General features: G+C 43.2%; 1 protein-coding gene across 7 annotated transcripts in view; it reads left to right on the top strand.

Annotated features, from left to right (window-relative positions):
• The first annotated feature begins 6,817 nt into the window (after window positions 1-6,817).
• PKIG (cAMP-dependent protein kinase inhibitor gamma) overlaps window positions 6,818-13,392 on the top strand; it is a 91,537-nt gene continuing 84,962 nt past the window's right edge. For 2 of the 7 annotated variants that reach the window (XM_057703850.1, XM_057703849.1), the window contains exon 1: window positions 7,221-7,607. The gene's annotated coding sequence lies outside the window, so the exon portion shown is untranslated. Of the gene's footprint in view, window positions 7,179-7,220; window positions 7,608-13,392 lie in introns of those variants that run through there. The other 5 variants (XM_057703848.1, XM_057703845.1, XM_057703851.1 and 2 more) reach the window with 4 other exon arrangements.

The raw sequence follows: 13,392 nt of genomic DNA, 5'->3' as shown, positions 1-13,392 counted from the left end.
TGAGTAATATCCCATTGTATATATGTGCCATATCTTCTTTATCCATTCATCTGTTGATGGGCATTTAGGCTGCTTCCATGTCCTGGCTATTGTAAATAGTGCTGCAATGAACATTGTGGTACATGTATCTTTTTGAATTATGGTTTTCTCAGGTAATATGCCCAGTAGTGGGATGCTGGGTCATATGGTAGCTCTATTTTTAATTTTTTTAAGGAATCTCCATACTGTTCTCCAGGGTGGCTGTATCAATTTACATTCCCACCAACAGTGCAGGGGGGTTCCCTTTTCTCCACACCATCTCCAGCATTTATTATTTCCAGATTTTTTGATGATGGCCATTCTGACTGGTGTGAGGTAATACCTCATCGTGGCCTTGATTTGCATTTCCCTAATGATTAGTGATGTTGAGCATCTTTTCATGTGTTTGTTGGCCATTCCTTTGTAAATTTAAGTAAAAATTGAGTCCATTTAAAGAAACAATTTTGAAAAATTATTCACTTGCATACATAACCGAGCAGGTGGTATGTAGATATGGCAACAATGTTACACAAATAACTGGTGTAAGAGAGCATTTACCTGGGAGTATGCGACTGTAGAATTTGGATCCTAGAATATTTAGGTTGGAAAAAACCTTGGAAATAGATTCAAGTCATTTCTTGTACAGAAATGGAAAAATACCCAATGTGAAATTATTTGCCTAAAGCCACCCAAAGGACTGATGGCTAAGGAAGAAGAATTACACAAGCTTTCCTAATTCCTGCCTCACCCCTCTCTCTTTCTGCCCCCAAGAAGGGGCAGAAGGTTCAGGGGTCAGGTTGTTTCAGGACCACTGAAACTTCTAGGTAACCTTTACAATCCTTGCTTCTCCTTGTCTGAGTATTGTTGGACTGGGCAGAAAAAAAGCTAAGATTGTGATAAAGCCCTTGATCAAATTCTACCAGAAACATACCCACAGCCAAAAAGGATTAGAGTTAGATAGTTTGTTAAGGGAGAATGTATTAAGAGAAGCCATCATGTATCTTGGTAAGAGGGAGCTGGGAAGAGCTTCTTGTGGGATTTGGGTTTGTGCTCGATACCTCTAAGAGGGGTTTAAGGAAGTGGGGAACAATTTTGAATTCGACACAGTCAAGAAGCAGGGACAATTCAATAGTTAAGAATCTTCATAACTTTTACCCAGAATGTAGGAGGATTAAAGCAGATCCAGAGTTGTCATTGAAAGAGTAGTGAGGCAGGAGATAGATGGGCTCTGGCTAGATAGTTACAACTGGCCTGTTCACACTTCCTGAGGTGAGAAGAGGGACTCCAGGCTGGACATTCATTACCAGCCCCCTGTTTACATTTCCTGAAGCAAGAGACAAACGGGCTCCAGACTACATGTTTCTGACTGGACTCCTGCCTATATTTCAAGATCTGCACCTCAGTATAAGAAACAGCGAGAGGAATAGGTGGATAACCGGACATTGGGCACTTTTGTGGATGAACAGAGGGGGGCTAAACCCAGTTAGAAGATCAAGAGGTCATACACTCCCCATCCTTAGGGCAAGGGAAACATTGCACATGCACAGAAAGGCTCCTTGGGGGTCCAAAGGAGGGAGAACCACACCATAATACGGATGCTAAGGTCATCCCATAGGCTTCTGGGCTGAAATCCATCTCAGAGAAAAGTTGCACATGCATGTTGGGGAGGGTCCTAGGGCAGGGCAGGTATGGAAAAAGAAACCGGATAATTGGCCAAAGGTAAACAAAGAGCTGAAGAACTGCCCTATGTAAATAACTTAACCGCCTCTTCACTGCGTTCCTCCTTGTAAACCCACCCAATATAATTCAAAATGGAGTAACACCTGTCAAAGGCCCCTGTTAAGTCTCTTTCAGACACCCAAGAACTGGAAAATTACTGAAGACAGCAGAATTATTCTTGGAAAAACCACATCCTATAGAAACACAGCCAGCCCGGATACTGCTGTGGACGAGAATAGACACGAGCTTACCCCCTGTTTCCTACACCTCGACCTTAAAACTCAATAGAAGACTCAAATCCCACCCTCTGGGGCTGATGCCACTCTATGCATCTGGCCCCTTTCTTCCCATGGAGAGTGAATAAAAACTTTCTTTTCTTCCCTTGTTAATATTTCTGTGAATTCTTTCACAACCCGAGTCTGCTCACCTAACACGCCTCCTCATCAGGGAGGACGCCCACCCCCTTTCTCTCCGGGTGTGCATCTCTGCCTTGCTTCTATCTTAACTGAGCTGTTTCTCTGTGTGCTCTCCCACGTGTCGTTGTGCTATGTCTCTAATAATAAACTCTGTACCTGTTTTTACAGTTTTTGCCTCTGTGAGAAATGCATTTTTTACTGGGTGCAAAAGCCAGGGGGTGTGGTGGCCAGGCTTCCTGGTTTTCATCCAGGCTACCCAGGTTCAATTCCTGGTGTGAAGATCAGGGAATTAAGATCTCGCATCACGCCACCACTCAAAGCTGCCTCTCAGAGATCAGCAGGCCCCACTCATGTTAGTCAGAAGAGGAGGATATTGAGTCACATGTGTGGTTCCAGAGTGGCCTTGTCTATGCCTTGCTCCAAATACAGAGGGGCCTTGTCTAACATGTGTTTATATTCAGTGAACACTTCTTCATGTTCAGTGAGGAACATGGGTCTAACCGGCAGCTGAAGGGTTTTTCACTTTCTGACCTGCAAGCGTTAGTCCTCCCAAATGTGGGATCTCCCTGCCCTTCTCTCAGTGTTTCTGTCAGTGAGTGGTTAAGTGTGCCTCATCTAGGTGGCAAAGGTGGGGCAGAGCAGACCTTTGAGATCCTCTACTCCAATATCCCACCTCCAGCAAGAATCCCTCAGCGGCATCTCTCTAGGGCGGGGTAAGAGGAGGGGCTCACTGTCCTGAAAAGCGGCCCTTCCCGTAGTCATAGTGTCAAAACTAGGTTGTTTTCCCCACTGGAGGGGAGGAAAAATTCCCCCCTCCCTCCTTAGTTTCGGTGATTGGGCCAGCTAGGCATGGAGGCTTTTATACCCTTCTGACAAAGAGCGATACATTTTTAATTTGTAGAGAAGTGATAAGACAAAGGAAAGGGGTTTATGGCTTTTAGGGGACAGCCTGTGGGAAGGTAGATATATGGGAGAAACTAACGGAAGATAAGGACTGTTTTAGTAAGGTTTTGTAGATTCCTCTCACCGATAAGCGTCTATATCTAGAGTTTTCTCCTGTGATTAACTTTTGCCCTTCCTGGTAGAGAGGAGACTGGGGACACCTTCACAAAGGGAAATTTATAGGGGGAGGGCAGAGAGCTTGTCTGTTTACTTCTCAATTGTCTTCAGCTGGAAATAGTCCTTATGCCAAAGTGGCATATTTGGGGGTGGAATGACCTGATCACTTACACTTCTGTATATTGTTGAAAAGCTAATGCATGTTCTTGATTTTGTAAAATACTGCACAAAAGAATGCCGATTGGAAAAAAAAAAAACACAACCTAAAAGTTGAGAGTTATGTTTTATTCGGCGGACCTTCTTGGGACTTCAAGCCCAGGAGACAGCATCTCAGATAAAGGCTGAGAAAACTGTTCCAAAGAAGAAGGGGGGAAGCCAGGACACATAGGAGTTTTGGCAACTACACCAGGTAGTCGGAACAAAAGGCTACTGTTAGTAAAAGAAAACTAGATATCTTAAGCGAAGGAATTTAGTGCTTTTGTGTGTCTGGGAAGACGCAAGAGTCTGGGCTCACTCAGATCATTCCTTTGATATGCACCTCAGCTATCTGCGTGCATATCCTGTGTTTGTTTCTCATCCTGAGATTCCTCAAGCTGAACCCTCTGTCCGGGGTGGCTATCGTTTGATGACTGCTAGATGGCAGATATTCCTTGTTTCCTTCCTGAGTTCGCTCAGGGCTCACCGTCGCTGGGGAGGCTGTGATGTAGTAGCTAGATGCTTTATTTACTGATATGGCAGGCAATATTTTATTTCTCAAGAACATACAGTGAAAATGTATTAGCTTACTTCCGCCCTCCCCATCTCCTAAATCTCTTTCCTGAGTATGCATATGCCAGCACTGTATGTATTATCTACCCCACTATAGTAGCATTCCAACCACGTGGTATTGCACATTGCTTATTTCGCATAACTTATTCATTCATTCATTCGAGAAATATTTACCAAGCCCTTACTATGTGCCAGGCAACGCTCCCAGTGATGAGAGAACAGCAGGGAACAAACAAAATGCTTGCCTTTAGAAGAGTTTATGGTGTAGTGAAAATGTTACAGCAGGCAGGTAGCTAGGTATGAGCAGAGAAATGGGGGCAGGGGCCAGGTGGCAAGGAACTCATGTGTCTTGTAAACAGCGGCGGTCCACGGGCAGACAAAGAAAAGCAGGAACCTCCATGCTGACAGGAAACCACACATTTTGAGTGATAAATGTTCAGATAACAGACAAAGACAGGTGGGGAAAGGCGGGGAATCTCCTGCATCTGAATGGTAACATGTTGTTCATTATGCTCTCGTTACAATAAAATTAGCCTTACAGGTAAGAAGTTCCCATCATGCACCAACGCCATGACACTTCTGATCTAGGCTAAATAAGGACAGAAACCCCTCCTCCCCTCAGGAAGATGGAACTGCGATGAAAATCAGGGAAAACGACCCCCAAACTCCTCCTTCCCCGGTGAATATTTCGCCCCTTCATTTGTATGCTCCTCATAACCTGCTTGCCAAAGAAACCCAGGGCAGCAGCTCCTCATCTGTCATGCCTGCTCTCCCTCTGAGAACGTATTCTTGCTTAAATAAATTCTCGCTTTACTTTCTTAACCTCTCTGCTTCATCTCCGAAGCAGGAGATGGGAACAAAAAGAGACAGGCAACAAACACATGTATAAAATTACATCTGACAACAGCTGCGAAGAAAAATAAACCACGAGAAGAGAAGACAGAGTTGGTGGGGGTCTGCTATTTTAAATAGGATAGTCAGGGCAGGTCTTTTTGAAGAACTGACATTTGAGCAGAGATGTTTGAGGGAAGTGAAGAAGTCATGGGGTTATCTGGAGGAAGAGTGGTCCCAATGTGGAACAGTAAGAGGAAAGGCCCTCAGATAGAAGTATGCTTAACTTAAAAACCACAAGGCCAGTGTGGTTGGACAAGAGGGAAAATGGTGAGAGATGGGATTAGACAGGTATCCAGGCAGGTAGTTCACTTGGGGGTCTGTTGTTGACCCTGGTAACTCTAGATTTTGTTCAGCACACTTTAAGGTTTTGAGCAGGGGAAAGATGTGATCATGTTTTTATTTTAAAAGGATCATTTTGGTTGCTGGACGGAGAAATTAGACTAGAAGCAGAGACTGGGCTAGTTAGGAGACTATTGCTGTGTGAAATTAAAAATGTGGCCTGCCATATATCGACTGAAAAAAAAATGCACAATGTGAGAATTTTAGTTAAGTTTTATTTGGGGCAAAATGAGGACTATAGCCTGGGAGACAGCATTTCAGATAGCTCTGAGAAACCGCTCCAAAGAGGTAGGGGAAAGGTCAGTATATATGTGATTTTGGTGAAGGGGGCATGCAATCAAGCACATTTTTACAGAAAGTTGCTGCTAGTCACAAGGACCAGATGTCACCATGAAAGATTTTAGTGCTTTTCTAGATACAAGGAGATGCAAGAATTGGGCTCATAAAAATCTTCGCATGAAAGTAACTATCTGAAGACCTGTTCTGCCAGTTTTTCCCAGAGCACAGAGTGCCTCTTTCCTGGTCTCCATCCTGAACTCCTTTCAGGGGGTGTTGAAGGTCAGCAGCTGCAGTGGCTCATAATTTAATCCTCGTAGAGGCAGACGGCAAGTGCCAGTGGCAAGTGCCAATTTGCAGGTGGCACACATCACTAAACAAAGGATTTTGCAGCCATCAAACCACTACAACCACCCCAGATAGTGAGCCCTGAATGAACTCAGGATGGAGACGTATGGGCTGCCAAACCCTCAGCCACTACAGTCACCCCCAACTGTGCACCCAGAGGGGACTCAGGATGGAGAGAAGCATGATACTGACCCTAGACAGTTAAGGTGCATGTCAAAGGGATGATTGCAGTGAACCCAGACTCTTGTATCTTCCCATACATAGAAAAGCACTAAATTCCTTCCCTTGAGATACGTGATTTTCTTTACTTAACAGGAATCCCTGCTGCAAACACTCATATATCCTGGCTCCTCCCTCATTTCTTCAGAGCAAGCTCTCACAGCTGAGAGGCTATGTCCCAGGCTTAAGTCCTCAGTTTCATCTGCCAAATAAAACATAACAACTTTTAGGTTGTGCTTTTTTTTTTTCTCAGTTGACAGCTGTAAGCATAGCTTGAAGACAGGTCTGTAGCTAAACTGTATCTACATCTACCTCAGTCCCTCTTAATTCTTTCTATGGGAATCCATTCTATGGATGTACCATAATTTACTTCATCTGTTCCTGATGGACCTGTAGACTGGTCTCAGCCCTTCTGCTATTACAAACAATGGGGCCATGAATATCCTTTACGCGCATATTCCATGATTATCTGCAGGATTATTCCACGAGGTATAACTGCCGGTCACAAGTTAAAGTACATTATTTCTCATATTGAAATTTAATCTGGTGATCACATTCTCACCATCAGCCCAAAGAAACAAGTTTTTGTTTTTTTTTAAATTCTTTGTCACACCACCGCTTCGGAAATTAAAGAGAGAGTCATGTGCCACCCCTCCCACATCAGTTTTCACGTCTTTAAATATTCCCAGTCTCGCAAGCTTCCGCCTGTGGCTCCGTCATCTCCCGGAATAGTTTCCATCTCAGGTGACAGAGAGAGAAACTGAGGCACGGGCAGGATTTGAAGCACAAGTCCTTTCCCGGCCTGGCTGTCCTTCTTTCCCCCAACGTTTCCTTCCTTTTCCCATCCCTCCGGGCTAAGTTTCAGGCTGCCAACCCCCACCTCGGGTCCCTCACGGCCCAGGACCCGGCTTCCACCCGCGTTCCCTCCTCCGCCCGCTCGGGGGCTGCCGATGGGGACGCGAAGCCTCCTGGTCCCCTCCGAGCCGCCGTAGCGCAAGCCGCGGGAGTTCGGCAGCTCCGGTCACCAAGGCAACGGGCTCCGCTGCGCGCGGCGGGCGCCTGGCAGCCCGGGGGAGGCGCTGCGGGCCAGCGGCCCGGGCTCGGCTGGTGGCCGGACGGCAGGTGAGCAGGGGCCGGGCGGGCAGTCGCGGCCCTAATACGCGGCTTCCGGCGTCGACTCGTCGCAGCGGGCGAGGGCCTGGGCCGCTGGGGACTCCCAGCAAGGAGACGGGGCCTGACCTTTATCCCCCTCCCGCCCCCTTGGCGCCGGGGCGGCGCCCCCTGTGCCTTTTAACCCCGTCCTGCGCTTCGGTCTGTTTATTATATTTGGGGGCCATTGGCCTGATTCGAAAGTTTTTTTTTAAAGCCCTTCACATTTGGGGGTCGAGGAATAACTAAGAACTGCAGAAAATGTGCGTCTGCGACTCTTCTGGGGCCAGAGAGGATTGACTTCTTTGTACATCAGTTTTCCCATTTGCAGAATGGGGATATTGAAAGCACCTGTCTTAGAAGGTTATTATAAAGTAAATAATATATTTCACGTCCTTGCAGGTAAGTCCTCAATCCTTGGGAGCTTTTGTTATTGATACTACTACTATAAGGAGGTCCAGCATTGAGCATGTGTTGTGTACCAGGGCCTGGGCTGATTGCCAGGGGTAAAAAAGTGAATGAGACATCTTGTCCTCAGGGAACTCCACAGTTTTAAGGTATAAATAGGAACTCACTGTGGTTCCAGCTATGATTTTGGACATACAGGGGACTGTGAATGCACGGAGAAGGCAGTTAACCCAGATTTCCAGAGATGAGTTTGGGGAGGATGGTCAAAGAGAGATTCCAAAAGAAGATGACTTCCAAAATGAGACGTGAAGGCTGCCTTTGTATTGGCCGGAAGATGAAGCTGGTGGAGTGCATAGTGTTCTAGGCAGAGAGAACGTCCTGGGGAGAGACTGCAGGCTTGGGCATCTGCAAGGATTTCCTAGCCTGGTTAGAGACAGATTCTGGAAAGTGGAAGTGGTCTGGCGTGGTGTGTTTGAGAGAGAAGCTTTTCTCTCTTCCCTTCTGAAAGACTTTGCTTGTATCTACTTGTAAGTTTGGACTTTGTCATGAGGGTTAGCGGGGAGCACCAAAGGATTTAAAATCAGGTGGGGGGTGTGTGTTGAGTGTTTGATCAGAGGTGTGGTTTTCAAAAGATCAGGGGTTTTTTTTGTTCTCTCTTGGTCTCATCACTCCTTCAGTCTGTTTTTCACATTGCAGCTATTCATTGATGGTAATTCAAAAAAATATTTATTGAGCATTTGTTACATGCCAGGCACTGTGTACGCAGTAAGGAATCAGATTCCTGCCCTCGTGGCATGTGTTCCAGACATGTTCAGAGGTACATTCGTGGAGACAAAAGCAGTCCACTACAACTGGAATTGAATCAATATTGGAAGAGACCCATTCAGAGAGTTTTCTTTTTTAAAAGTCCAGATCATTCAGGGCCACTATCTTGTACATTCTTGGCAGAACCATTCACTTAGAACTACACGAAGAAGAAGTGGCCAGAGAAGTGGGAGGAAATCTAGGAGAGTGTAGTAACGAAAGCCCAAGGAAGAGGTCCACTTTGCTGGATGCTGCTGAGATTTCCAGTAAAATAAATGTTAAAATGTGCCTTTTGCATAAATAAATACAGAGGTCACTGAAGACCCAATTGAGCAGATTTGGTGAAATGATGGGGGCGGAATCTATAATATAGGCAGTTTCCAAAGGTTCACTGTAATACGTCAGTGGGATGAGAGAGTGGGATGTGAGAAAGTAAAGACAAAGTGTAGGCAGCTCTAAGAAGTTTGGCTGTGAAGAGAAGCGAGAAGCCTGGAGAGCAATTGGGGAATCAGGTGAAGTCTTTTTAGGCAGGAGAGAGACACGAGCAGATATAAATGCTAATGGCAAAGAGCCAGTAGTGAGGGAGAGACTGAGAAAATACAGGAGATGAAGGAGAAAATCAATGGCACAACTTTCCAGCGAATGTGAGAGTGGATGCGTACACAGCACAGATCCTTTACAAAGAGTCTGATGGCATCTTTTTGTTTTGTTTTGGAGATGTGGGAAGCAGGGTAATTGCCGAAAAGGAGCACATCCTTGTAATGCAACCAGAAGAAATAAAAGATATAAGCATGGAGAGAAAGTTCTATTTTCTCTCTCATCAGATAGGAGACATTTATTGAACTAACATTGTGTGAAGCACTCTCCATGCACTATTCTCAGTTGAAAAAAATGATCTTTACAACTCCCCTGGGAGATAACCTCTAGTGTAATTCCCAGCTAATGGATGAGGAAATTGAGGTAAAAATGCTTAGCCAAAGTCACACAGGATTTGCATACAGGCCTGCCTGAGCCAGAGCTTTTGCTCTTAATCACTACCTAAATGATATGATTATCTACCTATGGTATGATTATCTGCTGAGAAAATTAAAGAGAATTGAGTTAAAAATAAGCAAGCTGCAAGATAGACAAAAAGCAATAGCAAGAAAATGGAATTGCAGGTGAAATGACAATAGCAACATGAAAAATAAATACCTAGGAATAAACTTTAAAATAAATGTGCCCAGGCTAGTCAGATAGAATAGGAGCGATTGGAGGTTGGGCGGTATAGGTCAGAATGGGTGCTTGTGTGAAGAGGAGGTATTTTTTCCTCGGGAAAATCAGGATATTGATACCAGAAAAAAAGCATGTAAAAAAACCAGATGTCTATTATGAGACATAATGAGAAAATATGCAAAGATGTTGACCGTGATGTTTTTATAATATTGAAAAACTGAAAACAGACTGGTTAAATTATGATGCAGTCATATAATGGATATTGTCAGCCGTTAAAAAAGGAGGTGGGAGCCATATATATGAGAAAGATGTTCACATCATATGGTTAGGTGTGAAAAGCAGATTAAATATGTTTCTATTTTTGTTTTTTTAAGTGTATACATACATATTTATAGGAAAAATGTCCATAAAGATGAGTTGTTTAAAACAATTAAAAATTTTTTAATTATGGTAAAACATCCAAAAATTTATCATAACCATTTTTAAGTGTACAGTTTAGTAGCTTTAAGGATATTCGCATTGTTATGCAGTCAACCTCCAGAACTTTGTCATCTTGTAAAACTGAAACTTTATACCCATTAAGACAACTCCACATTTACCTCTCTCCCTAGCCCCTGGCAACCACCATTCTACTTTTTGTTTCTATGAATTTGGCTACTCTGGATACTTCATATAATTGGAATCATACAATATTTGTCTTTTTGTGATTAGCTTTTTTCACTTAGCATAATGTCCTCAAGTTTCGCCTATATTGTAGCATGTGTCAGAATTTCCTTCCTTTTCAAGGCTAAATAATATTCCATTGTACGGATATACATACTCTGTATATACATGGTATGTATGAACACATTTTGTTTATCCACGCCATAGATGGGCATTTGGGTTGCTTCTTCCTTTCGCCTATTTTGGATAATGCTGCTACGAGTATGAATCTGCCAGAGAGATAAGTTCTTTATGTCTGTGTCATGAGATCACAGGGAGACTTATTCTTTTCCTTATTGCCTTATTTTTCTTTTTTATGAGCATGAATGGCTTTCATAATCAGAAAAAGCAATAAGGATATGACCTATTTGGGGAGATGGGGGAGTAAAAGTGTAAAAAAAAAAAAAGTGGGCAGATTTGCGAGATGTTTCAGGAGAATCAACAGGACTTGACAACTAAGAAGTAAGGGAGAAAGGAGTGGAGAATGGAGCCTTGGGGGGACCCATAGGGAGAAGGGGCTTAGGCTATGGGAGAAGGGAGGATATAAGGCTGGAGAGCCACCTGAGCCTTTTTGTTCAGGAGTTTGGACTCTTTCCTGAAAGCAGGGGGAAACCATTGAAAGGAAAGGAAATGACTTAATCAGATTTGCATTATAGAAAAATTACCCTGGCTCCCGCCAACCCATTCTGCAAGCTGAAGCCAGATAGTGCCAGATTTCCCTTTGTGTTACTTAGACTTGAACCTTTGTTCATTTTCTTTTACTTGAGATGAAGCATTAGTGTTGACAAAAGCATATCTGTTCTTCTAAAAGCACCTGGAATATTTTAAAGTCCTATTTAGATTACATTGATTCCTAATTGCATTGTTTTTTTATATAAATTTGTTTATTTTATTGGCTGTGTTGGGTCTTTTTTTTTTTTTTTTTTTTGCTGTGCGCAGGCTTTCTTTTTAGTTGCGGTGAGTGGGGGCTACTCTTCGCTGAGGTGCGTGGGCTCCTCATTGCCCTGGCTTCTCTTGTTGCGGAGCACGGGCTCTAAGCGCGTGGGCTTCAGTATTTGCAGCACATGGACCCAACAGTTGTAGCTCACGGGCTCCAAAGCGCAGGCTCAGCAGTTGTGGCGCATGGGCTTAGCTGCTCGCGGCATATGGGATCTTCCTGGAGCTGGGATCGTACCGGGTTCCCTGCATTTGGCAGGCAGATTCTCAACCACTGCGCCACCTAGGAAGCCCCTTACATTCAGTTTTATCTTAAAAACACAGTCTCCTGTAAAGTTACTGTCTACCTCTAGCAGGAGAAACATAATTGGGAAGGTAAGCAAGAAGTATGAACAACTCAAGGTAGAGACCTTCAATTGATTGCAGTATCTTTGACATTCTTTGAGGGAGAAAGGGGCCAATAAAGTAAACAGTGTCTTATTAAAGACAAAAATTGAGTCCAAATGGATTCAGCTTATTACCCATTTCTACTCCCACAAACCTGTAATGTCTCGCTGCTTCCAGAGCATTGCAGAGAGGGAACTAACTGCTGTGCTGACATTTTTAAGCATTTTGCAGTTTATAAGAGCTGCATGTCCAAAAGATGTGAACCCACGATCTCATTTCATTCCTCCCAATAATTCTTAAATAGGGATTTTTCCTATTTTCAGATGAGGAAATTGAAGATCAAAGGATTTAAGAAACCTCCCAGCTCCTACAGCTAATAAACTCAGGAGTTTGAATCCAGGTTTTCTTATTTTCTTTTTATATTGTAGCTTCTTATTATGGAAAGTTTTAAACGTATACAAAAGTACAAAAGATGGTAAAACAAATACTTTATACTCATACCCCAGCTTCAGCAGATACCAACATATGGTCAATTTTATTTGATCTATACCCCCCATTTCCTCCCCAACTTAGATTATATTAAAGCAAATCCTAGACATCATATCATTTCATCTATAAATACTTTAATATGCATCTAAGAGGTAAGGATTTTTTCTCCCCCTTTTTCCCCCTAAAATCAGAATACCATTATCACACCTAAGAAAATGAACAGGAGTAATTCTTAAATGTTAGTATCCATTTGGTATTCAGTTTCTTCAGTTATCTCATGAATGTCTTTTTACAGTTGGTTTGTTTAAATTGGGGTCCAAACAAGGACCACCTATAACAGCTGGGTGAGGGTCTCTTAAGTCTTTGAATCTATAGCAGTATGGCCTCTTCTTTTTCCCTCCCTTGCCTTTTATTTGTTGAAAAATTAGGTCATTTGTCCTGTACAACTACTCTGGATTTGACTGGTTGTATCTCTATAACGTGTTCCTCCATTCCCTCTGCTTTCTTGGCCATTGCATTTTATGGGTGGTGCTGTGTTTCATATCAGCAGGCAGTAAAGGCTGGTTCTCACCTTGTGTGATAGTAAGATTGATCCTAGGCTTCAGGTGTTTGTCCATTATAAGCTTCTCATCAGCCTTTCACAGAATGGTTTTAGCAGCTGTTAATGATCATTGCCTAGATCTACTATTTCATTAGGGGTTGCAAAATGAATCCAGGTTTCCTGATGCAAAGTCACATACTCTGTTAAATCCCACTGTCTCCTGATTAAAGGAAGCTTTGCACAACTGTCATGTATTTTCCCCTCTGGTAGGTGGAGAAAATTCCCTCAATTAATAATTCAGCTTAATATACATTTTTTAAGCAAACAGAGCCCTGCATGTTCCGTTCAGTACTGATTACTTACAGCATTGCTTTCCTGGGTTGGTCTTATGTATTGGCAAAACCACACTGTGAAGGGCTGCTTGTATCAGTTCTTTTCAAACTGTAGGTTGTTACCTACAGTTGGTTGGGAATTAGTAGGTAAAGGAATTATTTGGGAAAGGAGTTCCAGCATATTTAAAAAAAACAAACAGTAGAAAGGACCCATATTGGGGTCATGTTCAGTACTGTATTGTTCCATCGTTCAGATTACCACCCTGAGATGCAGCAAATTTCTCAGCCAAGGATTCAATTGTTTTCGAATCTGCTACTTATAAAATAGTGCAGTATATTGATCCGTTTTTAGAATTTCATTTAAAGGATTTTT

The sequence above is a fragment of the Hippopotamus amphibius genome, chromosome 12 (genome assembly GCF_030028045.1).
Source record: "Hippopotamus amphibius kiboko isolate mHipAmp2 chromosome 12, mHipAmp2.hap2, whole genome shotgun sequence".
NCBI lineage: Eukaryota > Metazoa > Chordata > Mammalia > Artiodactyla > Hippopotamidae > Hippopotamus > Hippopotamus amphibius.
This window is presented reverse-complemented; position numbering and strand designations above follow the sequence as displayed.